Below are 20,094 nucleotides of genomic sequence, written 5' to 3'. Positions count from 1 at the left end.
ATCAACGTATAAAAATCACTGGCATTTCTTTATACAAACACTAAATCTAAAGAAGAAGACATCCAGAAATCACTCCCATCCGCTGCTGCAGCAAAATCAATAAAATACTTACGAATAAAGCTGACCAAAGAAGTGAAAGTCTTATATACTAAAACTATGAGTCACTGTTCAAGGAAATAGAAACTGATACCAAGAAATGGAAAGACATCCCATGCCCATGTATTGGAAGAATAAATATCATAAAAATGAATATTCTCCCCAGAGCCATATACAAATTTAATGTGATATCCATCAATGTTCCACCAAGCTTTTCTAAAAGAATAGAACAAAAACTGGAATCATTTATCTGGAACCAGAAAACACCTAGAATTGCCAAAACCACCTTGAGGAAAAGAAACAGAAATGGAGAAATCACACTCCCAGATATCAAACTATATTATAAAGTCATCATCATCAAAACAGCGTGGTACTGGAACAAAAATAGGCACGCAGACCAGTGGAACAGAATTGAAAGCCCAGAAATAAATCCCCACACCTATGGACATCTAATCTTTGATAAGGTAGCCCAAAGTATTAAGTGGAAGAAGGAGGCTCTCTTCAATAAATGGTGCTGGAAAAACTGGGTTGAAACATGCAGAAGAATGAAATTGAACCACCTTATGTCACCAGAAACAAAAATCAACTCCAAATGGATCAAGAACCTGAATGTTAGACCAGCAACTATCAAATACTTAGAGGAAAACATTGGTGAAACACTTTCCCACCTAAACCTCAAGGACATCTTTGATGAAACAAACCCAATTGCAAGGAAGACTAAAGCAGAAACAAACCAATGGGACTACATCAAATTGAAAAGCTTCTGCACAGCCAAAGAAACTATCACATAAACAAAGAGACCCCTCACAGAATGGGAGAAGATCTTCACATGACATACATCAGACAAGAAACTAATCACTAAAATATACAAAGAGCTCAGCAAACTTAGCACCAAAAAAGCAAATGACCCCATCCAAAAATAGGCAGAGGATATGAACAAAACATTCATTTCAGAGGAGATACAAAAGGCTAACAAACATATGAAAAACTGCTTAGGTCGCAGAATTCTTCCATTTCTTACAGGTTCTCTAGTTTGGTGGCATATGGTTGTTCAAAGAAACTTTACACGATATTTTTAATTTCAGTGGTGTCTGCTGTTATATCTCCCCTATAATTTACCATTCTGTTTATTTAAATCCCCCCTTTTTTAGTGGGTCTAGCTAATGGTTTGTCAATTTTGTTTAATTTTTCAAAGTACCAACATTTGATTTCATTGATGTTTTGCATGGTTCTCTTATTTTCATTGTTGTTTATCTCTCCCCTAGTTTTAGTGAGCTCAGTACTTTTTGGTTCTTTAGGGTTCCTTTGTTCCTCTTCTTCTAAGTCTTTAAAGAATGGAATTGAGCTTTTTCTTGATCTTTAATGTGTACTTGTATGGCTATGAGTTTCCCTCAATACTTTTTTAGCTGTGTCCCAAATATTTTGATAGCTCATGTCTTCATTTTCATTTGATTCTGGGAACATTTGAATGTCTTGATTGAGTTCTTCTTTGACCCAGAGGTCGTTAAACAGTATGTGTTTCCAAATTTTGTAGCTTTTACTAATTTTTGATTTGTTGTTAAATGTTAGCTTTATTCCACAGGGGTCTGAGAAGATGGTTTAGACAATTTCAATGCAATTGAGTTTTTTGATACTGTCTTTGTGGCCTAGCATATGGTGTACCGTTGGTGTATTGCAGTTTCTTGGGGTGAAGAATTGTGAAAATGTCCAGGAGGTCTAGTATATCCTTCTCTTAAATTAGTTTCCTTGTTGATACTTTGCTTAGATGATCTAAGTATGAGAGTGACTTGTTGAAGTCTCCTACTATTTCTGTGTTATTATTGATGTATTTTTTAAATATTTATTTTATTTATTTATTCCCTTTTGTTGCCCTTGTTGTTTTTCTTATTGTTGTAGTTATTATTGTTGTTTTCGTTGTTGGATAGGACAGAGAGAAATGGAGAGAGGAGGGGCAGACAGAGAGGAGGAGAGAAAGATAGACACCTGCAGACCTGCTTCACCACCTGTGAAGCGACTCCCCTGCAGGTGGGGAGCCGGAGTTTGAACCGGGATCCTTATGCCGGTCCTTGTGCTTTGCGCCACCTGCGCTTAACCCGCTGTGCTACAGCCCGACTCCCTTGATGTATTTTTGTAGCTCTTTCAGTAAGTGTTTGATATGTTTAGAGGGGCCCTCATTACATGCATATATGTTAATATTGCTAATTTTTCTTGAGTAATTTATGCTCTGATCATTATGCAATGGTTGGGTTGTCTTCGCTGATCCATTCTTCTACACTGTGCCTTTTATTTAATAGGTGAATTTAAGCCACTGCAATTTATTGATATTGTGAATTTAAGGTATTGAAGTGCCATTATTCAACACTTTTTTGTTTGCTAAGATATATGACAAGTTTTTTGGTGATATTGCTCTTGCTTATAGTAGGACTTTTAGAACCTCTTTCAGGGCAGACTTGGTGATAGTTGCCTCCTTTAACTGTTTCTTGTCTGAGAAGGTTTTTATCCCTCTACCTAGTCTGAATGAGAGTCTATCAGGAGATACCATCCTTGGCTGAAACCTTTTTTTTTTCTCTGAGGGATCCATAGATATCTTGGTATTCTCTTTTATCTTTTAAAGTTTGTGTGGAGAAGTTTAATGATAGTCTTACTGGTTTTCCTCTGCATGTAACTTTTTTTTTCTCTTGCAGCCTTTGGGATATTTTTTTTTCCTTATTTCTTTCCATTGTAACTATGATGTGTCTTGGTGTGTTCATGTCTGTGTTAATTCTGTTGGGAACTCTCTGGTCTTCTTAAATCTTGATGTCATTTCTGTTGTTTAGGGTGGTGATTTTTTATTTTATTATTTTCTCAAGAATATCTTCTTCTCCTTCCTCTCTTTCTTCCTCTGTTAGCCCAATTATGTGTGTGTAGTTCTCCTGAGGTCATCCCATATGTCTCTGTTGTTGTTTTCTGTATATCTCAATCTACTTTTTAGCTCCTTCACTTCTTATTTTTCTCTAACTTGTCCTCTGTCTGGCTACTTTTGTTATCTGATTCTGTTATTCTGCTCTCCCTTCCCTCTGCTTCCTTCTTCAGTGCAACTATTTTTTTTTTTTTTACTTGTTCAATTACAGTGTTAGCTTGTTCTGCTAGATGGCCTCTTAGCTTGGCTATTTCAACTTTTAGTTCTCTACCTCTATATAGCTCATCTTTTTTTTTCAGGGTCTCATTAGTCATTTCCCTATTTCTGATAGTATTTTTCTCAAAACCTTTCCTCCCTCCTATGATTAATGTATCAATATTTTAATATTTTCCTCACTTTTAGTTACTTGTGGATTTCTTATAATTTCTTCTGGGCTCCTGTCCGGATTCATTGTTGTAGTTCATTTAACCGTTTTAGATTTCACAATTTTTTATTGTTGAGGTTTGTATTTTTGTGTCATGTCTGTTGTCATTCACTTGTTGTGTTGTTTGAAGACAAGCCACACCAATCCAAACTCCCCTCACAAATGAAATCACAGACTTCAGAAAATACAACAGTAGCAACTGAAGCAAAGATTAATGCAGTTTAACAAAAAACAATCAAACAAAAAAAATTAGCTAAGCAACACCTCTGCTCCAAAAACTAAACAAAACAAGAATAAGAACAAAACCAATCCAAACCAAAAAAAAAGACAAATCAAGAACAGACAATTACAAAATTCAACTATCAATTATAATTTCTATAGATAGTGGGAAAGAAGAGAAAAGAAAGGAGGAAAGCGAGAGAGAGAGAGAGAGAGAGAGAGAGAGAGAGAGAGGAACCACTCTGAGTCAGTTTTCTCCCAGAAAATAATCACAAACACATAGAAGTGACTGCAGAAAAAAATAACAGTAAAAGAAAACATTTTCAAGCCAGAAAGGAAAGAGAGAGAGGAGAGAGAGAGAGAGAGGAGAGAGAGAGAGAGAATTAAGCTCCTCCCATAAGGAGAGTATACCCAATCACTGGAAAGACAGCAGCAATTAATTTTGGTCAGAACAGAGAGAAAGGAAAACAGACAGCAGCATAAAAAGAAAATAATAATAATAATAAAATCCCTAACAATCAGTCTGCAGATTAGTTTATTCTATATTGATTACACACACTCTCCCCCCACCTTCCTAAATAAAGTAAAAACAAACAATTCCAAAAAAGCAACTATCAAACAAACTCAACAGAGGGAAGAAATATAGGTAAATTAGCCCAAGGGAAACATAACAAGATTATTATCACAGCCCCAGCAGAGGCAGTGATTGGTCCAGGAAGTTAATATACCACTCAGATAGTATTCCAGCCCCTTTCAAAAAAGAAGAAGAAGATGAAGAAGGAGGAGGAGGAGGAGGAGGAGGAGGAGGAGGAGGAGGAGGAGGAAGAGGAGGAGAAGAAAGGAGAAGGAGAAGAAAGAAGGAGAAGGAGAAGAAGAGGAGGAGGAGGAGGGGAAAGAGAAAGAAAGAAAGAAAGAAAGAGAGAGAGAGAGAGAGAGAGAGAGAGAAAGAAAGAAAGAAAGAAAGAAAGAAAGAAAGAAAGAAAGAAAGAAAGAAAGAAAGAAAGGAAGGAAGGAAGAGAAAGAAAAGTAATATTTGGCTTGGGAAAAGTTCCCTTCTCCTCTGGCTTCCAGTTGGTCTTGGGGGAGGTGTTGCAGAGGGAAAGGCTAAAACTCACAACTTCATGTCTCCTTTGTCCCTTTCAGCCTCCATTTTCCAGCCTAAGTAAGGTTATATGGTTCTATCTTGGTACTGTTTTGACCTCTCCTGCATACTTTTTCCACCACTGGCCTGGAAATCCTGCCCTCACCCGAGATTCCCAGGTTTAAAGCAGCATCCTTGCGAGTATATGTCAGGTGTTGTCTTCATGTTGCAATCTTGGCTGTGCCTCCTGAAATCCGCTTTTTTTTGCAGAGAGTACACCAGGTGTTGTCCTCAAGCTGCCATTTTGACTCCCCCCACTCCACGGATTTTTTTTTTTTTTACAATTTTTCTCTTTCTACAGTCAATGTCTGTTTTATTTTACTTTATTTTATTTTGTCATTACAAGGATTTCATTACTCTGGGACAGCATATTTTTAATTTTATGTTTTAGACTATTTTATTAATTTACTGGACAGAGATAAAGAAATATAAAGAGGGAAGGGTGTGTTACAGGGAGTGAAATAAAAAGAGACATTAGCGTCAATGCTTTTCCACCTGCAGGTTGGACTGGGAAATTGAATTTGGGTCTTTACACAGTGTAACATGGTGTAGTATTTTTGTATTGAAAAGAATACATAAAGATGGAGGGATACCATAACAACAAAGATCCCTTCTGTGACATGGAAATCCCATATGGTTTAAGTGGGGCTCAAACCTGAGACCCAGCATGGCAAAACAAGCACCCAGAATCTCTGTTTTAAAGTGAGTTACTTCCATTCATGCCCATGTGTCCCATACAGACACAATAATATAATTGATACATATCATATACAAATATAATTTAGATATTTCACCTATATCATCTCATTTAACATCTAGATAACTACTGTGATGAATATAAAACAGAAGCTCTTAGAAGCAGAGTGACTTTTTCAAGGTCCCATGATTAAACATTGTAGAATCTGGTACAGATTATAACATTCAATAAAATGTTAGTATAACTTTTCTCCTCTGAAAATGGATGTTGGCAGGTCATCCCATACTCCCAGCCTGTCTCAGCAGTTACAGAAGCCAGACCTTCCATCTTTTGCACCCCACAATAATCCTGGGTACATACTCCCAGAGGGATAAAGAATAGGGAAGCTATCAAGGGATGGGATTGGATATGGAGCTCTGGAGGTGGGCAGTGTGTGGAAATGTACCCGTCTTATCCTTTGGTCTTGTCAGTGTTTCCATTTTATAAATGAAATAATAATAATAATAATAATAATAATAATAATAATAAATGTTAATGTATTCTGAACTACCTTTAAAAACAAATAACAGGGTGGCAGGTATTGGCACAGTGGGTTACACACAAGGACTGGCATAAGAATGCTGTTTTGAGCCCTGGCTCCCCACCTGCAGGGGGGTCGCTTCATAGGCAGTGAAGCAGGTCTGCAGGTGTCTGTCTTTCTCTCCCCCTCTCTGTCTTCCCCTCCTCTCTCCATTTCTCTCTGTCCTATTGAACAACAACAATACTAACAACAAGAATAATAACAGCAAAGATAAGTAAGTACACCAAAAAGGGGAAAATAGCCTCCAGAAGCAGTGGATTTGTAGTGCAGGCACCGAGCCCCACCAATAACCCTGGATGCAAAATAATAATAATAATAATAATACCCACTTACCTGTTTAGTACTTCCAGGCAACAAGTACTTAACCTTATTTTATTATTTCCAGTGTGATAGGAATTTAGATATAGATTAAAAATATATGGTTCTGACCCTCATAGATATCAAATATGCTAGAAGACAGAGATAGATAATTGAAATACCATAAAGTAAATGGGAAGCCAAAGACATACATAGAGTGCTATTGAAACCCAGAGCTGGTGAATAGTAATACAAAGGAAAATAAAACAGAAACATGCAATTGAATGATACCTGACAACCACATATCTCTTTGCACAAAAGTCAACTCCAAGTGGATCAAACATGAACTTTATGTCAAACACTGTCAAATACACAGAAGAGGGAGCCAGGTGGTGGCACACCTGGTTGAGTGCACATATTACAAAACATAGAAGAATCTGAATCTGGAGAATGGTAGAAGATGCTTTCTTATAAGGAGAGTTGTTTTGTTGTTGTTGTTGTTGTTTTTTCTCCCAGCATTGCTATTATTGGGTTTCAGTGTGTACACAATGAATTCAATGCTACTAGGGGGCATACTTTTCTTTCTTTCTTTTTTTCAATTTATATTTTGTCTGGGTGATGGCACATCTGGATGCACAAGGACCCAGGTTTTCTTATGCAAAAAGACCTCATGGCTTTTCATACAATCTAATGTGTCAGTTATCATACTGATTAGAGTGCTTGTCACAGAAGAAATTCTAGGTCTTAGAGTTTGCAAGATTAGATCTTAAAAAAAAACGTCTAAGTGTATTCTACTCTGTTTAGATAGATATTTGGTTTTGTGCCTTAAGATAAATGTCCTATCCCTATCTGTGAATTTCAGAGAAATCTTTAACATGTACCTTGAGAAAACCTCTGTAAATTGTGTCTACATTTAGAGGGGAAAAAAGTATATAAACGCTAGAACATGGGAGTTGGGTGGTAGCGCACCTGGTTAAGCCAACATGGTGTGAAGCTCAAGGACAGGCTTAAGGATCCCAGTTCATCCCCCTGGCTACCCACCTACAGGGGAATTACTTCACAAGCGGTGAAGGAAGTCTTCAGGTGTCTATCTTTCTCTGCCCCTCTCTGTCTTCCCCTCCTCTTTCCATTTCTCTGTCCTATTCAACAACATCAATAACTACAACAATAAAACAAGGGCAACAAAAGGAAATAAATAAAAATAATTTTAAAAAATAAATAAAAAAGCTAAAACACTTATCTGAGAGCTTTAAGTAAGCAAGAGCAGTGTCTCTCTTTTGCTCTACCTCCCGAGCTCTCCTCCCACTATCAATTTCTCTTGGTCTTTATTTAAAAAATGAAGTCATGTACCCAGAAGTGGTGGGTTTGAACCCTAGCAATAATCTTAGTGACAAAAAAAGGAAATGGGTCCTGAGTACGGGTCAATGATCTGTTACTAATTAATGCTATCACAATCACCACTATTGTCATCTGTACATCTGCAAAGACTGGAATTCAAATATTAAGCCTTTTGGATTTGATTTCTAGTCTTTGAACCTTAACTATTGTGCCCGATTATTCAAGGTAGGTGACTTACCTGGGTTTCCATCCCCTCTTCTGTAAAAGTTAGTGTAATCATTAATTTACGCTATCATGGTTATTAACTGATCCCATATATGCAAATAAAATATATGTGGTAGATGATAGATGGATAAATAAATATTGATTTTCATCCCAAATTTTCTTTAGGTGCCTTTCCCAATCTTACATAAACCACAATTATTTTTTTCTTTGAGTCTGAAACTAATTGAGTGTCTAGTAGATATTATATTCTCTCATAGGAAAGATTTACCCTGTAGCTTATATTTGTTATTGGTTATTTGCCTTAATCAAAAAGTATTTATGACAAATAAACTCCAAATGATAGCTAGAATGTTGATTTCTGGACACTAATGTGAGAAAATGAAACCATCCTGCCTGCATTATTCTGTTGTTTGCTAAATGTCTGAGTGATGAACAAAAAGGAAAATATGCCTGGTCATTTGCAATGTGATTTTAGCATATATGTTTGGTAATTAATTCTCTAGACTCACTTATAAATTTCAAGAAAGATACCTTTCTAGCTGTAATTAAAAAACTAACGAAGTTAAAAATTTAAAATACCTTAACTGTAAATTTAACTTTAAGGTCACTGATCTTTTTATGTCCAGGGGGCTTAAAAGTGGAGGATAAATATGTGGGTGGCATGAATTATAAGTCAATTGAATTGACTTGTGATTGTGACTGTGATTAGTCTTGCATTCTAACCTAGTAGTGTCACATATTTTGCAATAAACCCTAGTTGGTGAAGTAACTCATGTCACGAGGAGAAGTCCTTTACAGACTGTTCTATTTGTCTCTATTGTCTGAAAGATATTATGGATTGAAGAAGCAGTCGGCAGAATTTTTATGAAGTTGTGTATGTGCATTGGTCTCTCTTATCAGACTGTAATTGAGTAATAAATAAAAAATTGTTTTAGGTATTTAAGGTTATGACACAACCTGACCAATGCTAAGAGAATAAATACCAACACTTGCTCAGGGAACAGTTTGACTGAGGGGGAAAAAATGGATCCTGGAATAGAGTGTCTTTTCATGATGAAATACTCATCTGAATGATTCTTTGTTTAGAACATTTTGGACTGTGGCATGTGATTCAATATAGTGATTTTTCAAAGTGGTGGCTTTTTAGCCTTCATTCCTTTAACCTTCTTAAAATAGAGACCAAAATGTCTAAGCGGGAATTGACCTTATGAGATGGTTTCTGACATGTGCGCCCAGAATGATGAAAGGTTAGAAGGAAATTACTAAGCTAGAGGTCAGTTTAAAAAGGGAAGCGTTCTTAAAACACACACACACACACACACACACACACACACACACACACACACACACACACAGTTTTATTGTTTACTCTTATAAAAGTAACTTGTTTTCAGTCTATAAATTTCAAACAATAGAGACAGGTATAAGTCAGACTACAAAACTGTAAAAATCACCTATTATAAGCCCTTCCTCCACACCTTAAAATAGCATCTGTTCGCATTTTGGCATATATTCTTCTGTCTCTTTCTGTAAACTTTAAACAGTGGTGTATTTAAGACAGACTAATAGAAAATAAGACACATTTCGCGAGTTCTGTGATTCCTATAAGAAAATAGTCCCTTAGGAGAAAATGGCTAATTTATAATGTAACATCAGTATTTGAAAGTTCAGAGAAGTCAATGTTCTCCATTAAATTAAATAATGACTGTGAGCCAGACAGTGCTTTAAGCCTTTATATGTGCTAACTCACCTAATCTACATAATCACATTATTAGATGCTTTTTTATTAGAATCTTTGTTCTGTAGTTGGAGAAACAAAGATATGCTAGTAAATGGTACAAATCTAATGGTGGTTGATCAGAATGTATAATCAGATCCTAATGTAAAAGAAGGATTGTTTTCTTCTCTCTTCTTTTTCTTTCTCTCTCCCTTTCTTTTATTTACTTTTATTAGTGACTTAATGGTTGACACAATTTTGGTATAAGAGGTATACAGTTCCACACAATTCTCACCACCAGAGTTTCATATCCCCTCCCATCCATTGGAAGTTTCCCTAATCTTTATCCATCTAGGAGTATAGATCAAAAATCTCTATGGGAAGCAGAAGGTGGAATATCTTGCTTCTGTAATTGCTTCTCCACCAGACTTTGGCATTGATAGGTCGATCGATACCTCCAGCCCATTTCTATCTTTCCCTAGGTTGGTAGGGCTCTGGGGAGGTGGGGTTCTAGGACACATTGGTGAGGTCATCTGCTCAGGAAATTCAGAATGGCTTCATGGTAGCATCTGCAACTAGGTGGCTGAAAAGCAGTAAGATATAAAGCAGAACTTTTTTTTTTTTTTAATAATCAGTAACCTAAAGGTAAGAGTATATCAGATGAAGTTTGGGTTTTTCATGTTGGAAGAAGCTAGGAAGTCTATTTTAGCCATATTCCCATGGACCCCTGACTTCACTAATTTTTGCCTGGGCCAGACAGCTAATGTGCAAGTGGGCTAAGACTGTTGTCTTGGAGGATTGTGTTAGAGTTGGGAATAGGACTAGAAAGCTGGATCAGGGCAGAGAGTAGCTCCCAAATATGGAAAAAAGTGTATCAATACCTTTAACTATAAACCCCAACATTCTGACCTACAGTCCATGTCTATTCATATTTAGCACTGGAGCCTGTGTAACCTCTGCATCCCTGTTGGTCTGAGCTCACATTACATGGTTATAGCTAGGATCATTCTAGGCTGTGCTCATTTCAGGACCAGTCTTCTTTGAGTGGTGGAGTATGTTGACCCATATATTTGTGTGTGTGTGTGTGTGTATGTGTGTGTGTGTCTGTGTGTGTGTCAAAGCTGCCTGTGCTAAAATAAGTTGTTAGGAATGCATTCATTTCTATTATAAAAGTATTATATGAATAATAGGATATTACCATGTGTTTATTGCACAGATGTTCATGTAACAGGCAGTATAGAGGGTATTGGAAACTGTGGAAAAATCATTTGTTCTTTTTAAATAGTTTTCAGTTTTATAATGAGGATCACATGAATGTTTATTACATCTTCATTAAACAACACACTCTAATACAAAAATGTTAGGAATGTGACATACATTTAAGTTCTTCTAAGTTGATGAGGGAGAAATCATTTACAAACTTTTTGATCATAACATAGTGACTTGAGAACAGATTTCGGCATTCACCTTTTTTATTTCTCTTTCTTTCTTCTCTGTTGTAATCCCATCCACCTTTCTCATTCATACCATTTTTTAATAAGTTCACTTTTGGCAGTAAATTAAATGAGCAGGGTTTCTATTTCAGCCATTTTGTGGATTTCCTATCAAGTGACTCCTTAGGGAGAAATTTGTATGATAGAGTCTATAATGTGATAAATATTTTATGAATACATATCCATCATAGAGAAGTCTGTAGATAATGTTATGGAAAAAGGGAAGCTATATGTTTTAAAGAGATAAAGCTATATAATGATATATATATATATATATATATATATGGATATACGATGTCCTTGATATCAAATTTCATATTTTAATAAACATATCTATTCATAAGCGCTATTTTCATGAGGGAATAAGTAGATAGAAATATAGAAGTGAAAAGATTACACCAGTGATGAGAATTAATGCACAGTTCCCTTATTGCTCAGAACAGGATTTTACAGGTTTTGCAGATTTTCAAATGGTTTTACTATTTGAAATAAGTTTATTTTATTTGAGTTAAAATATTTTCTTTGTTCTTCTTCTAGCGTTTGCCCTTCTTCCGTAGCCAGTCAACAGCGTCAGGTTGAGCCTGATGTAAAGTTTTGAGACCTCCTTTGAATCTGGAGAGGCGGCAGTCATTGACTATGTGGGTCATGGTCTGTCTGTAGCCGCAGGGGCAGTTCGGGTCGTCTCTGGCTCCCCAGCGATTTAACATAGCGGCGCACAGGCCATGGCCTGTTCCATAGCGATTGAGGAGGGCCCAATCATAACGTGCTAGGTCAAAGCCGGGTTGACGCTTGCGGGGGTCTGTGATGAGGTGTTTGTTCTTTACCTCAGCTGACTGCCAACTCTGTTTCCAAGAGTCTGGAACAGAGAAGTTCAGTGTAGGCGTAGGGGACCAGATTGGATGACGAGACATCAAGTGTTGGGCAGGGTGGGCAAAGATATCCACGTATATTGGCAGGTCCGGTCGAGCGTAGACGTGGGAAATGAACTTAGATGATGCCGCATCCCGACGAATATCTGGTGGGGTGATGTTGCTAAGAACTGGCAGCCATGGAACCGGGGTGGAACGGATGGTTCCAGAAATTATCCTCATGGAGGAATATAATTTGGAATCGACCAAGTGGACATGGGGGCTACGGAACCATACTAGGGCACAGTATTCTGCAGTGGAATAGCATAATGCCAGAGATGATGATCATAGTGTGGAAGCGCTCGCGCCCCATGAGGAGCTGGCCAGTCTTGCAATGATGTTATTCCTCACACCCACCTTTGCTGCAGTTTTTATGAGATGTTCGTGAAATGATAGAGTGCGATCGAGAGTAACGCCAAGATAGACTGGCTGAGCTTCATGCCAGATTCTTGTATCGCCAATCTGCACATTAAGCTCACACGAGGCCGAGGCATGGTGTAGATGGAAAACAGATGATACCGTTTTTGCAGTGCTAGGGATTAGCCGCCATTTTTTACAGTAATCAGATATCAGAGACATGTCTTTCGTGAGTGTTTTTTCTTTGTAATAGCATGCTATTTACTATGAGATATTTAGCATACTTTACACAATGAACTTCTGACTCTGGTGTATGGTCATTTGCTTATAGACTTTCAGATATTGGTATGAAATAGTTCACAGTTTAATGAAAACATCATCTTTAATTCCCCATTAGCTCTTCCTTCTAAATGAACCTATTTTATAGTATGTGTGGAATGGTTTGTAGAAGTGAATTTAGGAGTTATGTTCTATTCTTTGGAGTAACATATTTTAGCATTCTGTTTTGGATCATTATGGATACAGGAAAAGTATGTTCTTTTGTGTCTTTTCCAGACCTGGTTGTACCAGGGTAACAGAACATATCCTGAACTAATGTCATTGGCTTAAAATAGGTTTTTTTTTTGTTTTTTTTTTTGTTTTTTTGTTTTTTGTTTTTACTCTAGAAATACATTTAGGATCAAGTCAACTCTGGGGAAAAAAACAGTTACAAAAGCTTTATTGATAATCAGACTTGAGAAAAAAACCCATTTGGTTTTTGGAGGGAAAACTTAGTCCTTGAAGCAAGACAGCTTAACACCCCCACTGAACCCTCACTACTTAACTCGAATATGAATTTTATTAGCTAGTAAGCCTTAATTTCTCAAAATATGAAGCTGGTATAACACCTTTTTTCCTTTAACATTGAATATTTTACATGTTGTACACAAAGAAACAAATTATTGACCAAAATTTTTAAAGTATCTTTTGGACTATAACAACAAAATGGTGACCACCAAAAAAGAAAGGCTATGGATATAAACAATGAAAGAAAATAAAAATAGTCAACTATTAAATATATGATGATGAAAAGAAACTAGAGTTCTGGTGGCTAACATACATGGTATATGGTATAGATGTTCACTTGAAAATCTGTGCCCCTAGAATTATATGATTTTATAAATTAATATAATTTATATTTGTAAATAAAGAAAAGGAAGCCTTCCCTATGATAGAACCATTCCACACTTCCATATGACTGAATTATTACTTTCATTACTATAATGCTGAACCCATGCTGGGATCTTACTTCTGTTAAATCTAGACTGTTATGTTACATTTGCAGGGACACCATGAGACTGGAATAAGGAAACCTGGTTTCTAAATCCATACCTGATGTTATCTGGCTGAAACTATAATAAATTTGTTCCATTAGTGTGTGTGTGTGTGTGTGTGTGTGTGTGTGTGTGTGTGTGTGTGTGTTTCTCTACCAATAAAATAGGAGTAACAACACCTGCACTAGCTATTTCATGGGGCACTAAGGATGTAAGGAGGAAATGGGTATGTAAAAAAACCCTGAAAGGTATGAGAAAAATGATGTTTAAACTAAATATATTGTAGAGAGATTATTATTCACTCATTTTTGTAGCTCTGTGGAACACATTTGTTGGTGTTTTTTCCCTGATAAAAGCGTCAGGTAGGGCTCACATAAATAGTGCCCCTGCTTTGCCATGTATGACACCCTGGTTCAAACCCAATCCCCACCTATTGCTGTGTTGTCTTTCCTTCTCTTTCCCCATCTCTATCGGAAAATGCCATCCAGGAGTGATTAAGTCCAATGCTAATAAAAATAGAAATAAGTGAGTTATAAAATAGTTAACTGAGAGAGAGATAGAATAGGAATTGTAGAAAGGAATTTTGGAGTTAGTACAGTGTGAAGTACTCTCACGTGCTTTGGGTGTTAAGTAACAATACAAACAGACTAACAAACAGGAGAGGGCCTGAAGAGATAATGAACCTTTCTGGGAAGGCTGAGCATCTGAAGGAACCAGAAACATTCATGAAACAGTTCAGAGACTTATAATGTGAAGTTAAGAAGCAAAGGCAGTAAGGGAAAACATAAAGTAAAACTTGGACTGAGTGATTTATACTGCACCAAAGCAAAGGACTCTGGGAAAGGAGAGAAAGGGATAGATTAGAGGACCTTTGGTGTCCTGATATAATGTTGGGAAAAGGCCTGACTTGGGGGACAGAGTGTTTTGCAGACACCAGTCATGGGGAGATGAAAGATTGTACTTATGTGTCCATAACTGTATTATAAACCATTAACCACAATAATGTGAAAATTTTCAAATAAATGCAAAATAAAATGACAATTTAACCCTGATACACAGTGTACAGTGGTGTGAACAAAATTATCCCCAACATTTTCAGTGGAAAGAGAGCTCTTATAGCCCAGATATCCTTCTTTACCACATCAAAGAAAGAAAGAAAGAGGCAGCAAGGATTAATAGAAAAGTCCTTGAAAAGGTAGCCAGTGTTTAGGGTAAAGTCAGGAAAACAAAACTTTGTGGAAAGTGGATGGTTCTTTACATTTATCCTCTCCACTACAGGTTCTTATTGAATAAAGACTCTCCATGCATATGAAATACTGCTACCTAATTGATAATTACTTTTCAACCCCAACTTAATACTTCCTTCAACACAATTAAGGTATGAACAGAAACAAATTCTACTTATATATGAGTTGGCACAAGATAATTTAAATGAGATGTAGTCAGCAGTGGTGCACCAGGTTGGGTATTTTATTGATTCTGCTACAACAGTGAATGGGAGTGATACTTTCCCATCTTTACTTTAAGTCTGTGTTTGTCTTGTTGGGTCTGGTGGGATTCTTGCAAGCAGCATATGGTTGGGTTGTGTTTTCTGATCCATCCTCCCACTCTTTGCCTTTTAATGGCTAAACTTAAGCCATTGACATTTATTGATATTATGGATTGAATGTATTGTAGTGCCATTATTCAACAATTTTTTATTAGCTCTGATATATGTCAAGTATTACAGTGATGCTGTTGTTTATAAGAGGTCTTTTAATACCTCTTTCAGGGAATACTTGATGATGGTTGCCTCCTTTAACTGTTGTTTGTCTGAGAAGGCTTTAATCCCTCTATCTAGTTTGAATGAAAGTCTAGCAGGATATATTTTCCTTGGTTGAAACCCTTTTTCATTCAAGGCTTGATAGATATCTTGCCATTCTCTTCTAGCTTTTAGAATCTGAGTGGAGAAGTCTGCTGGTAGTCTTATGGGTTTTCCCGTGTGTGACTTTTTTTTTCTCTCTTGCAGCCTTTAGGATTCTTTCTTTATCCTTATTTCTTTTCATTATAACAAGAGAAATAAGTAAATAAAGATGTGGAGTAAAGATAATTGTAGACTACAAATGCATAAAATAAAAATGTATAAAACTAGTAAAAAAAAGGAAAGAATAACTGTAATATAAGCCATTAAACTCCCAATGAAAAATATATACCAAAGAATTATGTTACCCTATCTCTCTTACTTCTACTACCATTATAATGCAAATGTTGTCCCTCATAAGGGTGTCCCACAGACCTTTTACTTTAGCTCATAGTAGAGTTTACATCAAAAGCAAATACAAAAATATAAGAAATTCCTGAATAGGTAAACAAAAAAATACCAAGAGTAAGAGTTTCAATAGTAAAAATAGTAAACCAAACCAGTCTTGTTGGTATGAATGGGTAAATTATATGGGTAGATTTTTCATGCTTTTCTTCTTTCCTTCCTTCCTTCCTTCCTTCCTTCCTTCCTTCCTTTCTTTCTCTTTCTTCTTCTTTCTTTCTTTTATTTTTATTTGTTGTATAGAGACAGAGGTAAATTGAGAGAGAAGATGGAGATGAAGATGGAGATGGAGAGAGACATCTGAAGTACTACTTGGCTACTCACTAAGTTTTTCTCCTGTAGGTGGTCACAGGTGGAAACAGTCTAGGCTTTATTTACTTTATATGAGAAAGAAGCAGAGTTTCATTCTAGAACATGTGATGGTGGGGTATATATGGACAGTTTTGATCGGCATCAGACTGAAAAGAGGGAACAGATGAAAGGAAATATTGCAAAGACTGTGTCTAGAGAATAGTGACCGTCTAGAAATGGGAGACTAAAGTAATCAGTATGATTCCAATCACTTATCCATCATTTGTTTTGGTAGTCACACCATTCACAAATAAGGAAGCCTGGGAGTAATGATTTTCTAAATAAGCATGTTAAATTATTTATATAAAATTTTATATGCAATTCTATTGTCCACTATAAATTCTAGGGATATAAAGAGGAGAAAGGGAAGTAGAGAACACACACACACACACACACAGTCCACTCTGAGTCAAATTTCTTCCCCAAAATAATTCACAAGTGAGTATCAGTGAATTCAGAAGACAAAAGAAGGGGGAAAGAAGAAAACATAAGAAAAAACAGATAAAAATAGAAAGAAAAAAATGGAAGAGCAGTGAAAGGAAATATTTTTGTTTGTTTTTTAATTAGCTAGCAGGTGGGAAAAAGGAGAGTGGAGGGAAGAAGTCAAGAGAACCAAGTTCCTCTCACAATGGATAAAACACCCAGTTACCTAGCAATGGAAAAAGCAACAACAGTTAATTATGGTCAACATGAAGAAGGCAGATGGAAAAGGGACATGTGTATATAATAATAGTAATAATAAAATAAAATAGAGTAAAAACCCCTAACAGACAGTCTGCAGCTTGGAATGCTCAGGATTGGCTGCAGGCAGCCTGAACATAGACAGACAATTTTAAGAAGTGTAAAACAAAAACAAAAACAACAAAAAACCTCCAGGTAGTCTTTCCCAGGCAGGGAAGAAGCTCTGATTGGTCAGGTATTTTGTCATTCAAATAGAGCTCCAGCCACTTAAAAAAATAGAAGTTAAACAAAAAGGAAAATGCTTGGAATGACACCCCTAGTGAGCCAGGAATCTTGGTAAAGAAAATAACTCAGTGGGAAGCCTGCTAGAAGCCACTGTCCAGCCCCTGGGGGCTGGTTCTGGGGTTGGGGGCTGAGCTCAAAAATAATCAAAAGATTTTCCTTTGTCCCCCTGGCCTTTGTTTGTCAGCCCAAGAGTGAGTTATGGGACTGTATTTTGGTGTCATTCTGACCAACCCGTGTTCACCTTTCCACAGACATCCCAGTAACCTATCCTGTCCAGAGAAACCCAGGTCACAAGCTGCTGCTTCTTGGAGCTTAAGGCACCTGCTGCTCCAAAGTCGCCATCTTGGCTCCACCCCCAATACTTTTCATCATTTTTTTTCCTTTATTTTTATTTGATAAGACAGAGAGAAGTTAATAGAAGAAGGGAAATATAGTCAACAATATATATTTTTTATTTTTTATTAATTTTATTTTTGAGAGAGATGCTAAGAGAGAGACACACAGAGAAACACCAGAGCACTGCTCAGCTCTGGTTTATGGTGGTGTGGGGGATGGAACCTGGGACTTAGGAGCCTCAGGCATGAAAGTCCATTTGCATAACCATTATGCTGTCTCCCTCACACAGTCAATAATATTTATACATATTTCCCATATTTGGAAACTACTCTATTAACTGACTAAGCTTTCTGTTCCTTTTTCTAGCCATGACATCATCTTCCCAGACAATAACTTAGATACACCTGCATATCAGATGTCAGGGTCAGAAAAAAACAAACAAACAACTATATAGTCATGGGCCCTTTGGAATGTAACTAAAATAGGCCTACTAACTGTCTACAAAACAGACACCCCCAAACTCTTCATCTAAACTATTCCAGACTTTAAGTTCCTGATTAGTCAACAATTTGTTTGGCTTTATGTTAACTCTCTTTTCAGCCACCAGGTTCCAGATGCTAGCATGATGCCAACCAGACTTCCCTGGACAGACAACCCCACCAATGTGTCCTGGAGCCCCTCTTCCCCAGAACCCTGAACCACTAGGGAAAGAGAGAGACAGGCCGGGAGTATAGATCAACCTGTCAACTCCCATGTGCATTGGGAAGCAATTACAGAAGCCAGGCCTTCGACCTTCTGCACCCCATGATGACCTTGGGTCCACACTTCCAGAGGGATAAAGAATAGAAAAGCTATCAGGGGAGGGGATAGGATATGGAATTCTGGTGTTGGGAATTGTGTAGGGTTCTACCCCTCTTACCCTATGGTTTTGTCATTGTTTCCTTTTTACAAATAAAAATAAAAAAAGAAGAAGGGGAATAGAGAGGAAGAGAGATATCTGCAGTACTTTCTCACTGCTTGTGAAGCCCTCCACCCATAAACACACAGGTGGGGTATGGGGTCTCTAACTTGGCTCCTTGTGCATGGTTATGTAGTCACTTATCCTGGTGCACCACTCACTGTCTGACACCTAGAATTTACATTTCTCACATATGTCCAGGATCTCATGTTGACAAACGCTGATTTAATATAAATTAATCTCACTGACTCTTCTAGCTTGTTCTTAAGACACCAGTTCTAAGCTTTTTTTTTTTTTTTTACAAATTATTATCTATTAATTGGATAGAAACAGAAATCAAAAGGAAAGGGGGAAGATCAAAGGCAAAAGAGAAAGAGATACACATGTAGCATTGATTCATTGCTCATAAAGCTCCTCACTGAAAGAGGGAACTGGGGATTTAAATCTGAATCCTTGCACACTTTAACATAAGTCATTAACTAGGTGTGACGATGTCCAGTCCCACAAAGTTTATTAATAGAACCAAGTACACATATGTTCATGCATTTAAATATTACAAAGCTTTTCATATCTCCAAGTTATATTTTTAGATTAATTTTGTTCTACTTTGTCCTAATAACTTTCTCGAACAGAGGTAGTTTGGCACAAAGGTGTGATTTTAGAATTTCTCTGAAAGCAATTCCTTCAACACTTTGCAGCTGTACTATTAACACCCTTTCTTAAACATTTTCTGTGATATTTTACTTGAGTATTTACTTATGAATACTCCATGGGAAGAAGTACATCTTAGATTTAAGTGGGAGGAAGACAGACCTGGTTTCAATCTCCATTGACACTTAACTAATGAAACTACTCAGAAGACAACTTCTCTCTGCTCTATTCATTACCTATACAATGGGAGATAATGACAGTATCAACTTCAAATTGCTATAAATGAAACTATATATGATAAAAAATACTTTCATGTGAGGTATAAAATATACTAAATACATAGTGTCTAGTTTGTAATAATGGTGGGAAATCTCTAATCTTCAGGACCAAACCAAAAGTATTTATAAGGGAGTCATGCATGAAACACTATATGAACCCCAATGTCTGCAACTGAAATTATTAATAAATAGTATTTATCATATACAATAGTTCCATCCATTGTAGAGGCTGAATCAGTTAGAATAGTTAAAATTCATCTTCAGGCATTACTGAATTTATAACAATTTTCTGGCATTCAATTACATTTCATTTTTATCATCAGATATTATAAGTTTGACTTTTTAAATTAAAAATATGATTCTAGAAATTTAAAAACTTGTGGGGCTGGCAAGATAACTCAGTTGACTAGTGTACTTGTATTATCTTGTATAAAACAGATTTGAGCCTAGAGCCCAGATTTGAGCCTAGAGCCCACCACATGGAAGGAAGCTTTGGTGTGTCTCTGTCATTCTATATCTCTATCTGTCTCTATTTGCACCTGTGAGAA

Source organism: Erinaceus europaeus, chromosome X (genome assembly GCF_950295315.1).
Source record: "Erinaceus europaeus chromosome X, mEriEur2.1, whole genome shotgun sequence".
NCBI classification, from domain to species: domain Eukaryota; kingdom Metazoa; phylum Chordata; class Mammalia; order Eulipotyphla; family Erinaceidae; genus Erinaceus; species Erinaceus europaeus.
This window is presented reverse-complemented; position numbering follows the sequence as displayed.